Genomic DNA, 13659 nt, shown 5'->3' with positions numbered 1-13659 from the left:
GCGCCAGCCCCTTCTAGTCTTTTGGACCCATCAAAGTTCATGGTCCAGGTTCTCGACAAGTCTGGAGGTCCTGTGTTTTGCAACTCCATCCACTCTGCGATGAAGTCCGGCAGAACTTGCGACGTGATTGCTTTTCTTTTTTCATACGTGATGTCCCGAGGGGAAAGTTCTATTCCCCAAAGGGAGACACGACCCGTAGCTTCTGGATTGTTTAGTATATTTGACAAGGGAGCTTCATTGACCACTATGATCGGGTGTGCCGAAAAATAGTGGCGCAATTTTCGTGCTGTTGTGAACACTCCATATGCTAGCTTTTGGTACTGAGGGTACCTTTGTTTTGAGGGTGATAAAACTTCGCTGACGAAGTATACTGGCCTCTGCACGCCATGGAGTTTTCCTTCTTCTTCCCTTTCGACAACTAGCACCGTGCTCACCACTTGGGGCGTGGCTGCGATATACAGCAGGAGAGGTTCCTTTTCCTTTGGCGCCACCAAAATTGGTGGTGTCGAGATTGTGCGCTTCAAATCCTCGAAAGCTCTGTCGGCTTCTTCGTTCCACTGGAATTTATCTCCTTGCTTTATCAGAGCGTAGAATGGTAACGCTTTTTCTCCCAGCCTAGCGACGAATCTGCTCAAAGCTGCGACTCGCCCCGTTAGCTGTTGTATTTCCTTCAACTTTGTTGGCTTCCTCATTGTTACGATAGCTTGTATTTTATCGGGATTTGCTTCAATCCCTCTTGCTGAGACTAGAAACCCCAGGAGTTCTCCTGCTGGGACGCCAAAAGAACACTTCGTAGGGTTCAACTTCAGGCAGAATTTGTCGAGGTTGTCAAAAGTTTCCTTGAGATTCTCGATCAGTGTTGTCCCCTTTTTTGACGTTATGACGACATCGTCGATGTATACTTGCACGTTTTTCCCGATCCGTGTCGCCAAACACTTCTGCATCATTCTCTGATATGTTGCTCCCGCATTTTTTAGACCGAAGGGCATTGTTCTGTAGCAAAACACGCCGTAAGGTGTAATAAACGCGGTCTTTACTTCATCTTCTTCTTTCAATCTGATCTGGTCATAACCAGAATATGCATCCAGGAAGGAAAGACGTTCACATCCAGCCGTGGAGTCGATAATTTGATCGATCCTCGGGAGGGGAAAGTGATCCTTTGGACAATGTTTATTGAGACACGTGAAGTCGACGCACATGCGAAGGACCTTAGTGTTTTTCTTCGGCACCAGCACAGGGTTTGCTACCCATGTGGCTTCTGTGAATATCTCTTTGATAAAACCAGCTTCTCGTAGTCGATTAATTTCTGACAGCATGGCTTTGCGGTTTGGTTCAAAACGCCGCAAAGGTTGTTTGATTGGTCTCGCTCTTTGGATCCAAGTTTAGGTGGTGCTCGGCAAGTTCCACGGGTACTCCTGGCATGTCAGCTGGACACCATGCGAAGATTTTCCAGTTCTCACGGAGGAACTCGACGAGCGCGCTTTCCTATGCGATATCCATGTCGTTTGCGATAGATGTCGTCTTTTTCGGGTCTGTCGGGTGAATCTGCACCTCTTTTGAATTTTTCTCGGTATTGAAAGTTGATTCTTTGTTTGGCCTTCCAACGTCTGGCGATGCGTCGTAATCAGTCATGCTTTTTGACGCCAAGTACTCAGCTTGCATCCCGAAAGTTTCGACAGTAGGTGAAAATCCTTGTCGCACTTATCGGCTAAGGCAAAGCTTCCTTTGGCGTGATTGGTCCCTTTGGTCCAGGCAACCTCCACAACAGGTATGTATAGTGTGGCACCGCCATAAATCTAGCATATGCTGGTCGTCCCAACGAGAGCGTGGTATTGCGACGGAAAATCCACGACTTCAAATTCGAGCCTCTCGATTCTATAATTTTCTCGGGTCCCAAAGCTGAACGTCGAGATTGATCTTCCCGATGGATAACTTGGTTTCTCCGGTGTGATGCCGTGGAACCTTGTGTCTGTTGGTTTCAAGTTTGCTAAGGATATGTTCATCTTCCTCAATGTATCTGCATACATAAGGTTTAGGCTGCTGCCGCCGTCTATGAACACTCGGGAGACATCAAATCCTGCGATAACTGCTGGCAGAATAAGTGCTGACTGCCCTGGTCGAGGAACTTGCTGCGGATGATCTGCTATGGTGAAGCCAATATCTTGTCCTGACCAATTAAGGTACTCAACTGTTGGTGGAGGCATTTTTTCTGCCATAAACACCTGTCGTGAGATTACTTTCTGAGCTCTATTGGACGGCCTTCCCTTCTGAATCATCGACACTGCTCCGTTGGAGTTAGGATCAACATAAGGTGGTGGTGGAGGTGCTGCCGCTATTCTGAGCTGATGCCGATTGTCGTCTGTAATCGCTGGAGGAGGTGGCAAGTGAATCTCGCTTCTGGGTTCTCGAGGGTTTCTCTGTGTTGCCCGCGCGTTAGCGTTCTCTGCATACCGCAGCATTGCCTGAAAATTTCGACAATCTTTCTGCAGATGCCCTGACTGTCTTTTACCGTTGCTGTCGAGGAAAAAGTGCATTTGACACGGTCCATTCATCATCTCTTCAGGGGACACGAAAGGCCTTGGGAACCTGGGTCCGCTATTTTGCCTGTTGTTGCGAGAATCATCCCTGTAATCACCTCGCTGTTCACTGCTTCTCTGATAATCCTCTCTGTTGTTCCCTCCTGTGCTTGTCCGAAATCCTGCCGAAATTTGCCCTGGGGTGTCATAGTTCTGGTACTGCCGAGGAAATCGTCGCCTCGATTGATAGTTTCGACCACGGTCTTCCTCTGGCGACCTGTGCCGTTTGTTGTGGACAGCGTCTTCTCCATCTGCCCATTTGTTTGCTATCTCCATTAACGCAGATACTGTCTTTGGATTAGTCCTTCCCAAGTCCTCGACAAAATCTCCACGCCTGACTCCTGCGACAAACGCATCTATTGCTCTCTCGTCAGATATATTTTCTGCCGAGTTTTTGATGATATTCCACCTTTGGATATACTTTCTCATTGGCTCGTCTGGCTTTTGTCGACATGCTCTCAACTCCTCTAACGACGCAGGTTTTTTGCACGTGGATCTGAAGTTCTTGACGAACACATCCTCGAAACTTTCCCAGCTGTCGATGGATCCTGGAGTGAGTTTCTTTATCCAAGATCGTGCGGCTCCACTCAAATGCACCTGGATGCTTTGCATAGCTGTTGCCCTGGTTCCTCCTGTGAGCTTCACCGTCTCCAGATAGTCGACTAGCCAATCCTCTGTATCTTGAAGGCCGTTGAACTTCTTAAAATTATCGGGTAACTTGAATCCTGAGGGGACTCGAGTTTTTCGGACTCTCCTCGTGAAGCATGGTAAGCCGCACATATCCTCGTTGTTAAGCTCTGGAGATTGCCGATGATCCCTTCTGCTTTGCCGCCCTCTGTCGACCCTTGCTTGTGCTGCTGTGTCTCTTGCTCCACTTGGTCCTTCGAGTCTTTGCCGCTGTTGCTAACTGCTGCGGGTCGTGGACTATTTTGCCTTGCCGCTCCTTCGGGAGGCGTTGATACAAACGCTGTCCCCATAGCTCCAACTCCTGCTACCGCCATATTGTACAGTGTTTCCCTTGGATCACCTGGAGGTGGTTTAGATGCAAGGATAAAAGCATGTGTCGCCATATACCCAGCTTCTGGTGTCTTAGGGATGATGTTTCCTCTTGTATCTATCGACATGAAGGACATGTCGAGGTTTTGGACCAAGTGTTCTCTTTCTGCTTCGGGTATGTGTTGCAGCCTTGATCTTGCTCTGTTCCGCGCCTCCCTGTGGCTATCACCCGAAGTTCTAGATTGTCGACTTAGATCTGCCCTTCTCCTGCTGGATGCAGAAGCTGCCTCCTTTCTCCTGTTCAACTCAGCTGTCTGTTTTTCCAATTCCCTGGCAGCTCGTGCGAGCCTATATTGATATGCTTGTAATTCCTCTGGTGTGGCCGTGGTAGCCATTGGTTCTGTACCGTTCATAGCTCTCGCGGCTCTGTCCCACGCTGCTTGTGAAAGTTGAACTCTATCTCGCGGCTCTGGCCCGACGTATTTGTTGCCCAGGCCTTGTCGCAGATTGGAGGGATCGACGTATGGATTTCCCAGATCGTCGAAAGCCTCAGATGTTTCCTCTTGATCTTCAATGGCATAAATCTGATGATACTTTGTACTCAGATCTATGTTGGGTTTGGTGACATCATCGTTGAGATTGATGAAGACCTTGCCCACTGTGATGGATTTGTCGATGAAGTCGTAACTGTCGACATCGCTTGAGCCATCGCTTATGCATGAGTCCGCAGATGACTCAAACGACATGTCGCCGAAGATCTTGGCGAGTTTCTCTCTTGCTCTGGTGCTGACGTAGTGTGTCGCCGAAGTTTCTTCTTCTCCTGACTCGGTTGACGATGCATAGCTTGAAAAATCAGAATCGACCGCCGACGATCCCGACGAAATCGGAATTTCGACACGATACGATCCCTCTTTCTCGACGCGAAAGTGAAACCTTCCGAACATCATCTCCATGGGCTCCGCCAGATACGCATATGCATCCAAACGGGAGGGTGGGTGAGGAACAAAATCGACGAGACCAGCAGCGATCTGTTTACCTCGATCCATTGTGTTGCTTGCGGTTGACGATGTCGAAGATCTTGAACGTGCCATCGAGATCAGATCCTTACGCCTCTAGTTCCCACAGACGGCGCCAATTGACAAGGTATCAACTTGTCAATGCCTATGGATTGTAGGCTAGGGTTTAGTTGGAAGTAGAGGGCAAGTAGATCTCGAAGGTTTCAGCCGAAAAGTACTCGACGATTGTGAAAACTAGGGTTTGTAGACAATGATTCGATTCTCTCTTCGTCCCTCGACTCCCCCTTTATATAGGAGGTGGAGCCGAGGGATTCGTGCTATACAAGTTACAGAGTCCAGGACGGTTTCTAACTCATCCCGCCAGATTACAAATAACACTTCCTATTACAATTCTTAACTTTCCTTAATATATCTTGGGCTCCCGAATCTTCTTATTCTTCGGGTAGTGGGCCTTCAGTAAACCCCGGGTACTATCTTCGGCAGGCCCATTTGGGATGCCTATGTCAACCACCACCAGGAGCATCTCAACAACGCCGGCGGCTCCCCATGATCGTACACTACTAGAAAAAAGGCTATCATTGATGCACCTATTTTGCTTACCAGTGGCACACCTAGGTGCGCCACTACTAACACGCCACTGGTAAGAGCTAGTAGTGGCGCACCTCAAGATGCGCCATTGGTAAGTTGGGAGCAATGGTGCACTAGCAAGTGCTCCACTGCTAAGTCGTATGTGCGCCACTACTAGAGAAATATGGTGCGCCACTATGGGGTGAGAGGGGGTGTCACTGCTCCCTAAATAAATAAAATAAAAAAGCCACATGGGCCTGGTTGTGGCAGGCGGTGAACCCAAAACATAAAAATGCCTAGTGCGCCATTGGTAATGGGTTAGTAGTGGAGCAGCTCTATCCCTAGTGCGCCACTGATAATGGGTTAGCAGTGGAGCACCTTATCGTACTACGCCACTGCTAGTCATCCTATGGCTGGCTTTTTTCTAGTAGTGGTAGTCCATCACCACACGGCGCCATGGAGCTTGATCGACAGCGCAAGGCTCTGGAACCAGTATCAACTTTTTTGTTGTGTGTGTCATATCCCTATAGAGGAGCGCGCGTCGTGATGAGGCGGGCGGCAGAGGAGGAGCCATCTTCTCATGCTCATACCACGAGTTAAGCAGCCCATATAAAGAGATCTAACTATCTCTCTAAGCTATTAAGGTGAGACTGAACGTTTGTTCACACCTCATACCCTGCATGAATAGGTCAATTAGACTTTTAAAATTCCATAAATTGTAATCTAAATAAGTGAGCTAGGCTTATATTAGATAGAAATTTCAACACACTGCCTAGCCGAATGATACGTCTCCAACGTATCTATAATTTCTGATGTTCCATGCTTGTTTTATGACAATACCTGCATGTTTTGTTCACACTTTATATCATTTTGATGTGTTTTCCGGAACTAACCTATTGACGAGATGCCGAAGTGCCAGTTGCTGTTTTCTGCTGTTTTTGGTTTCAGAAATCCTACAAAGGAAATATTCTCGGAATCGGACGAAATTAATTCCCACGATCTTATAATTCCACGAAGCTTCCAGAAAGTCAAAGGTGGACCAGAGGGGAGCCCTGGGGGCCCCACACGTGTGGGCGTTGCGCCCCCCTAGTGTGAGGAGGCCCCGTGGCCCCTCCGACTCCGACTCCGCCTCTTCGCCTATTTAAAGCCTCCTGACCTAAAACATCAATACCGATTGACGAAACCCGAGAAAACCTTCCAGAGCCGCCGCCATCGCGAAACTCCAATTCGGGGGACAGAAGTCTCTATTCCGGCACCCTGCCAGGACGGGGAATTGCCCCCGGAGTCATCTCCACCGCCGTCTCCACCGCCATCTTCACCGCCATCGCTGTCTCCATGATGAGGAGGGAGTAATTCACCCCCGGGGCTGAGGGCTCCGCTGTAGCTATGTGGTTCATCTCTCTCTCTTTGTGATCTAGTTGAATATCATCTATGTGCTACTCTAGTGATGTTATTAAAGTAGTCTATTCCTCCTCCATGATGTAATGTTGACAGTGTGTGCATCATGAAGTACTTGGTATATGCTATGATTGTGATCTCTTGTAGATTATGAAGTTAACTATTACTATGATAGTATTGATGTGATCTATTTCCCCTTTCATAGCTGATGTTGACAGTGTGCATGCTATGTTAGTACTCGGTATAATTGCGTTGGTCTATCATGCACTCTAAGGTTATTTAAATATGAACATCGAATGTTGTGGAGCTTGTTAACTCCGGCATCGAGGTGCTCTTGTAGCCCTACACAATTAATGGTGTTCATCATCCAACAAGAGAGTGTAGAGTAGTTTTATTATGTGATCAATGTTGAGAGTGTCCACTAGTGAAAGCAGGATCCCTAGGCCTTGTTTCCACACATCGAATCTCAGTTTGTTTACTGTTTTATTGCATGTTTACTCGCTGCCATAATTTATTCAGATTGCTATTACCACTCATACTCATCCATATTACTTGCATCTCACTATCTCTTCGCCGAACTAGTGCACCTATACATCTGACAAGTGTATTAGGTGTGTTGGGGACACAAGAGACTTCTTGCATTATGATCGCAGGGTTGTTTGAGAGGGATATCTTTGACCTCTTCCTCCCTGAGTTCGATAAACCTTGGGTGATCCACTTAAGGGAAAACTTGCTGCTGTTCTACAAACCTCTGCTCTTGGAGGTCCAACACTGTCTACAAGAAAAGAAGCGTGAGTAGACATCAAGTTATTTTCTGGCGCCGTTGCCGGGGAGGAAAGGTAAAAGGCACTCACACGCTGGTCCCAGGTAACTAAGTTATTTTCTGGTGTCGCTGTAAGTGCTCGAAGCTATTTCCTTTAGATCCTGCAATTGCATCTTTTTGTTTCTTATTTTACACTAGTAAGGCATAATGGAAAGCAACATGGAGCTTTTTAATCTATTTCCTGAGTTAAGACATGGATGGTTTGATGCGAAAATTAAAAAACTCATGGAACATATTAGTATGAACGCTTTGAACACCATTGTTGCTAATGATATGGAAGATTCTAAGCTTGGGGAAGCTGGTTTTGATGAGCATGATATTTTTAGTCCCCCAAGCATTGAGGAGAAAATTTTCTTTGATGATACTTTGCCTCCTATTTATGATGATTATAATGATAGTGGTCTTTTGGTGCCACCTACTATGGAGGATAAATTTAATTATAATTACAATATGCCTCCTATATTTGATGATAGCTACTTAGTTGAATTTGCTCCCACTGCAATTAATAAGAATGACTATGCTTATGTTGGGAGTAATAATAATTTTATGCATGAGACTCATGATAAGAATGCTTTATGTGATAGTTATATTGTTGAGTTTGTTCATGATGCTACTAAAAATCTTTATGAGAGAGGAAAATATGGTTGTAGAAATTTTCCCGTTACTAAAACACCTCTCTTTTTGCTGAAAATCTTGAAGATGCACTTGTTTTATCTTTCTATGCTTGTTGCCTTATGCTTACATAACTTGTTTATTTACAAGATTCCTTTTCATAGGAAGTGGGTTAGGCTTAAATTTGTTTCAAATTTGCTTCTTGATGCTCTCTTTTGCTTTAACTACTATTTCTTGCGAGTGCATCATTAAAATCACTGAGCCCATCTTAATGGCTATAAAGAAAGCACTTCTTGAGAGATAATCCATGTGTTTATTTTGCTACAGTATTTTTGTTTTATATTTGTGTCTTGGAAGTTGTTATTACAGTAGCAACCTCTCCTTATCTTTGTTTTATTGCATTGTTGTGCCAAGTGAAGTCTTTGATCGTAAGGTTGATACTAGATTTGGATTACTGCGCAGAAACAGATTTCTTGCTGTCACGAATCTGGGTCGAATTCTCTGTAGGTAACTCAGAAAATTCTGCCAATTTACGTGAGTGATCCTCAAGTATGTACGCAACTTTCATTCAATTTGAGCATTTTCATCTGAGCAAGTTTGGTGCCTCTTAAAAATTTGTCTTTACGGACTGTTCTGTTTTGATAGATTCTGCCTTTTATTTCACATTGCCGGTTTTGCTGTGTTGAATGGATTTCTTTGTTCCATTAACTTTCAGTAGCTTTGTGCAATGTCCAGAAGTGTTAAGAATGATTATGTCACCTCTGAACATGTGAATTTTGATTATGCACTAACCCTCTAATGAGTTGTTTTGAGTTTGGTGTGGAGGAAGTTTTCAAGGGTCAAGAGAGGAGGATGATACAATATGATCAAGAAGAGTGAAAGCTCTAAGCTTGGGGATGCCCCGGTGGTTCATCCCTGCATATTTCAAGAAGACTCAAGCATCTAAGCTTGGGGATGCCCAAGGCATCCCCTTCTTCATCGACAACATTATCAGGTTCCTCTAGTGAAACTACATTTTTATTCCATCACATCTTATGTGCTTTACTTGGAGCGTCTGTTTGTTTTTGTTTTTGTTTTGGTTGAATAAAGTTGGATCCTAGCATCCTTGTGTGGGAGAGATACACGCTCCGCTGGTTCATATGAACACATGTGTTCTTAGCTTTACTTTTAATGTTCATGGCGAAGGTTGAAACTGCTCCGTTCATTGTTATATGGTTGGAAACGGGAAATGCTACATGTAGTAATTGGTATAATGTCTTGAACAATGTGATACTTGGCAATTGTGGTGCTCATGTTTAAGCTCTTGCATCATATACTTTGCACCTATTAGTGAAGAAATACATAGAGCTTGCTAAAATTTGGTTTGTATGATTGGTCTCTCCAAGGTCTAGATATTTTCTAGTAAGGGTCGAACAACAAGGAAGACGGTGCAGAGTCTTATAATGCTTGCAATATGTCTTTTATGTGAGTTTTGCTGTACCGGTTCATACTTGTGTTTGTTTCAAATAACCTTGCTATCCTAAGCCTTGTATTGAGAGGGAATACTTCTCGTGCATCCAAATCCTTGAGCCAAACACTATGCCATTTGTGTCCACCATACCTACCTACTACATGGTATTTCTCCGCCATTCCAAAGTAAATTGCTTGAGTGCTACCTTTAAATTTCCATTCTTTGTCTTTGCAATATATAGCTCATGGGACAAATAGCCTAAAAACTATTGTGGTATTGAATATGTACTTATGTATCTTATTTCTTATTAAGTTGCTTGTTGAGCGATAACCATGTTCCTGGGGACGCCATCAACACTTTGTTGAATATCATGTGAGTTGCTATGCATGTTCGTCTTGTCTGAAGTAAGGGCGATTTACCATGAGTTGAATGGTTTGAGCATGCATATTGTTAGAGAAGAACATTGGGCCGCTAACTAAAGCCATGATCCATGGTGGAAGTTTCAGTTTTGGACAACAATCCTCAATCTCTTATGAGAATCTTATTTGTTGCTGAATGCTTATGCATTAAGGAGGAGTCAATTATCTGTTGTTTATGTTGTCCCGGTATGGATGTGTAAGTTGAGAATAATCAAAAGCGAGAAATCCAATGCGAGCTTTCTCCTTAGACCTTTGTACAGGCTGCATAGAGGTACCGCTTTGTGATACTTGGTTAAAACATATGTATTGCGATGATAATCCAGGTAATCCGAGCTAATTAGGACAAGGTGCGGGCACTATTGGTAATCTATGCATGAGGCTTGCAACTTGTAGGATATAATTTACATAATACATATGCTTTATTACTACCGTTGACAAAATTGTTTCTTGTTTTCAAAATAAAAGCTCTAGCAAAAATATAGCAATCAATGCTTCCCTCTGCGAAGGGCCTTTCTTCTACTTTTATGTTGAGTCAGTTTACCCATTTCTCTCTATCTTAGAAGCAAACACTTGTGTTAACTGTGCATTGATTCTTACATGCTTGCTTATTGCACTTCTTATATTGCTTTGCATTGACAACTATCCATGAGATATACATGTTACAAGTTGAAAGCAACCGCTGAAACTTAATCTTCCTTTGTGTTGCTTCAATGCCTTTATTTAGAATTTATTGCTTTATGAGTTAACTCTTATGCAAGACTTATTGATGCTTGTCTTGAAAGTACTATTCATGAAAAGTTTTTGCTATATGATTCAATTGTTTAACCATTGTATTTACCATTGCTTTGAATCGCTGCATTCGTCTTATATGCTTTACAATAGTATGATCAAGATTATGTTGGTAGCATGTCACTTCAGAAATTATTCTTTTATCGGTTACCTACTCGAGGACGAGTAGGAACTAAGCTTGGGGATGCTGATACGTCTCCAACGTATCTATAATTTCTGATGTTCCACGCTTGTTTTATGACAATACCTGCATGTTTTGTTCACACTTTATATCGTTTTGATGCGTTTTCCGGAACTAACCTATTGACGAGATGCCGAAGTGCCAGTTGCTGTTTTCTGTTGTTTTTGGTTTCAGAAATCCTACAAAGGAAATATTCTCGGAATCGGACGAAATTAATTCCCATGTTCTTATAATTCCACGAATCTTCCAGAAAGTCAAAGGGGGACCAGAGGGGAGCCCTGGGGGCCCCACACGTGTGGGCGGCGCGGCCCAGGGGGGCGCGCCCCCCTAGTGTGAGGAGGCCCCGTGGCCCCTCCGACTCCGCCTCTTCGCCTATTTATAGCCTCCTGACCTAAAACATCGATACCGATTGACGAAACCCGAGAAAACCTTCCAGAGCCGCCGCCATCACGAAACTCCAATTCGGGGGACAGAAGTCTCTGTTCCGGCACCCTGCCGGGACGGGGAATTGCCCCCGGAGTCATCTCCACCGCCGTCTCCACCGCCATCTTCACCGCCATCGCTGTCTCCATGATGAGGAGGGAGTAATTCACCCCCGGGGCTGAGGGCTCCGCTGTAGCTATGTGGTTCATCTCTCTCTCTGTGTGATCTAGTTGAATATCATCTATGTGCTACTCTAGTGATGTTATTAAAGTAGTCTATTCCTCCTCCATGATGTAATGTTGACAGTGTGTGCATCATGAAGTACTTGGTATATGCTATGATTGTGATCTCTTGTAGATTATGAAGTTAACTATTACTATGATAGTATTGATGTGATCTATTTCCCCTTTCATAGCTGATGTTGACAGTGTGCATGCTATGTTAGTACTCGGTATAATTGCGTTGGTCTATCATGCACTCTAAGATTATTTAAATATGAACATCGAATGTTGTGGAGCTTGTTAACTCCGGCATCGAGGTGCTCTTGTAGCCCTACACAATTAATGGTGTTCATCATCCAACAAGAGAGTGTAGAGTAGTTTTATTATGTGATCAATGTTGTGTAACACCCCAAATTTCAATGAAAAAGAAAGTTAGAGATTTCCAGAAATACAAAATTTCAAACCAACAAAAACTTTTCTGTTGCATATAGTACCATGCATAGGACTTGTGCATTTGAGTGATATGCCATGATGATTGTTATTACTTGTATTTGTTATGCTCTAAAACCCTAGAGTGATCATGTGAAGATCACCAACCAAATAAATCAAAGGGAAGAAATTCCCATAATTGAAAAACCCTAAAAACCCTCACATATGCCCTATGGCATTTTTCGAAATTTTAACCCTAGACCTATTTGGTCTTCACCATTAGTTGAATAATGTTGTGAAACACTTATTACAACTTTTGGAATCAAGGGTTCACCATTCAAATGAATTTCCAACACTTTTCCCACTCACATGTGATGATGACCAAATCTGCCAATTATAGTCTGGTCACCACTTTGAGCCCCTGCAATTCAATTTTCCCAAACCATTCTTTGCTAACTCCTTGCACCATTTCAAAGTCAACATCAAGGTGAACAACTTTGATGAAGACCACCCTGCCAAATTCATCTTTGATCACTAGCTATGCTCATCCAAAGTTGCAACTTTATAATAAGTTCAACAATCTTCACTTAGCCATTTTGGGCCATTTTTGAAATCCAATTTTTCCACCACCACCTCAACTCATCTCTGGTCAAATACAACTTATCTCAACTTTCACTTTTCAAAAACATTCACCATTTGAATTATTTCCATTTTTGATATTTTTGTATTTTCCAAATTTGAACCCTATTCATACACTATAGCAAATAGTGATCTACTCAAACTAACCTACTCTAACCAACCCCAAATGGTCCCCTGGTCCCCTCTCTCACTAACCCCAGCATAGAAACCCTAGGGAGAGAGAGAGAACATGCATGGCATGGCCATGCCGGCCACATGCCGGCCATGCCGCACCTCCCCTCTCTCCTTCATCGCCGACCCTGGCCACCATGTCCCTGCACTCCACCTCACTCTCTTGAGTCGCCTAGCCTCGGCCGTTGTCGAGGAGGAGCCCTGCATTGGCCGGACCAGCACGCGTCCATGGCGCCCTGGACGCCGCTCGCGTCGGCGCGTGCACGCCGCGGACACACCACGGCCACGCGCCACGCCATGACCTCGAGCACCCCCTGGACCCCGGCGAACACGTTGAGCCTCAGCACAGTGACACCGCGGCGCCTAGACATGATCTCGACCACGACCCGTGCCCGCCGTCGCCGGAGAAGAGAACCCCGATCCGCCGCGGACGCGCCCGTCGCGGAAGCAACGCGACCAACCAAGCCACCGCCCGACCCCGTTGTCGCCGCCAATAGCATCGCCAGGAGCCGTAGAACACTGCCACCACATCGCCTAGCTCGATAGCTCGCCGGAGGAGCCGCGCCATGGTCGACTTCCTCACGGCCCCGCAGCACCCTCGCGTCCCTATAAAAGGAGACCTCTCCTCGTCGATCTGAGCACACCATCACCTTCCCCTCTTCTCACTCGATCACCTGAGCCACTCCACTGCCTCGATTAGCCACTGACGCCGCCCAATTGAAGCCTCACTGCCCGTGGTCGCCGCCGAAGCTCGCCGTCGATTGGAGCCGCCCCAGGACGAGCCGCCGGTACCAGGAGCTTCGCCGTCGTCGACATCGTCACCACGCACACTGCCAACCCTAGCTGGAGCCACCGTAAGCGCTCCGACCCCCTACCCGAGCCGCCGGCGAACCTCTCTCTCGCCGGCGAGACGATGCACCTCAGCCGTTAGATCCCTCTCTAATCCTAC

This window comes from Lolium perenne, chromosome 4, assembly GCF_019359855.2.
Source record: "Lolium perenne isolate Kyuss_39 chromosome 4, Kyuss_2.0, whole genome shotgun sequence".
NCBI classification, from domain to species: Eukaryota; Viridiplantae; Streptophyta; class Magnoliopsida; order Poales; family Poaceae; genus Lolium; species Lolium perenne.
Note: the sequence above shows the minus strand (reverse complement) of the source record.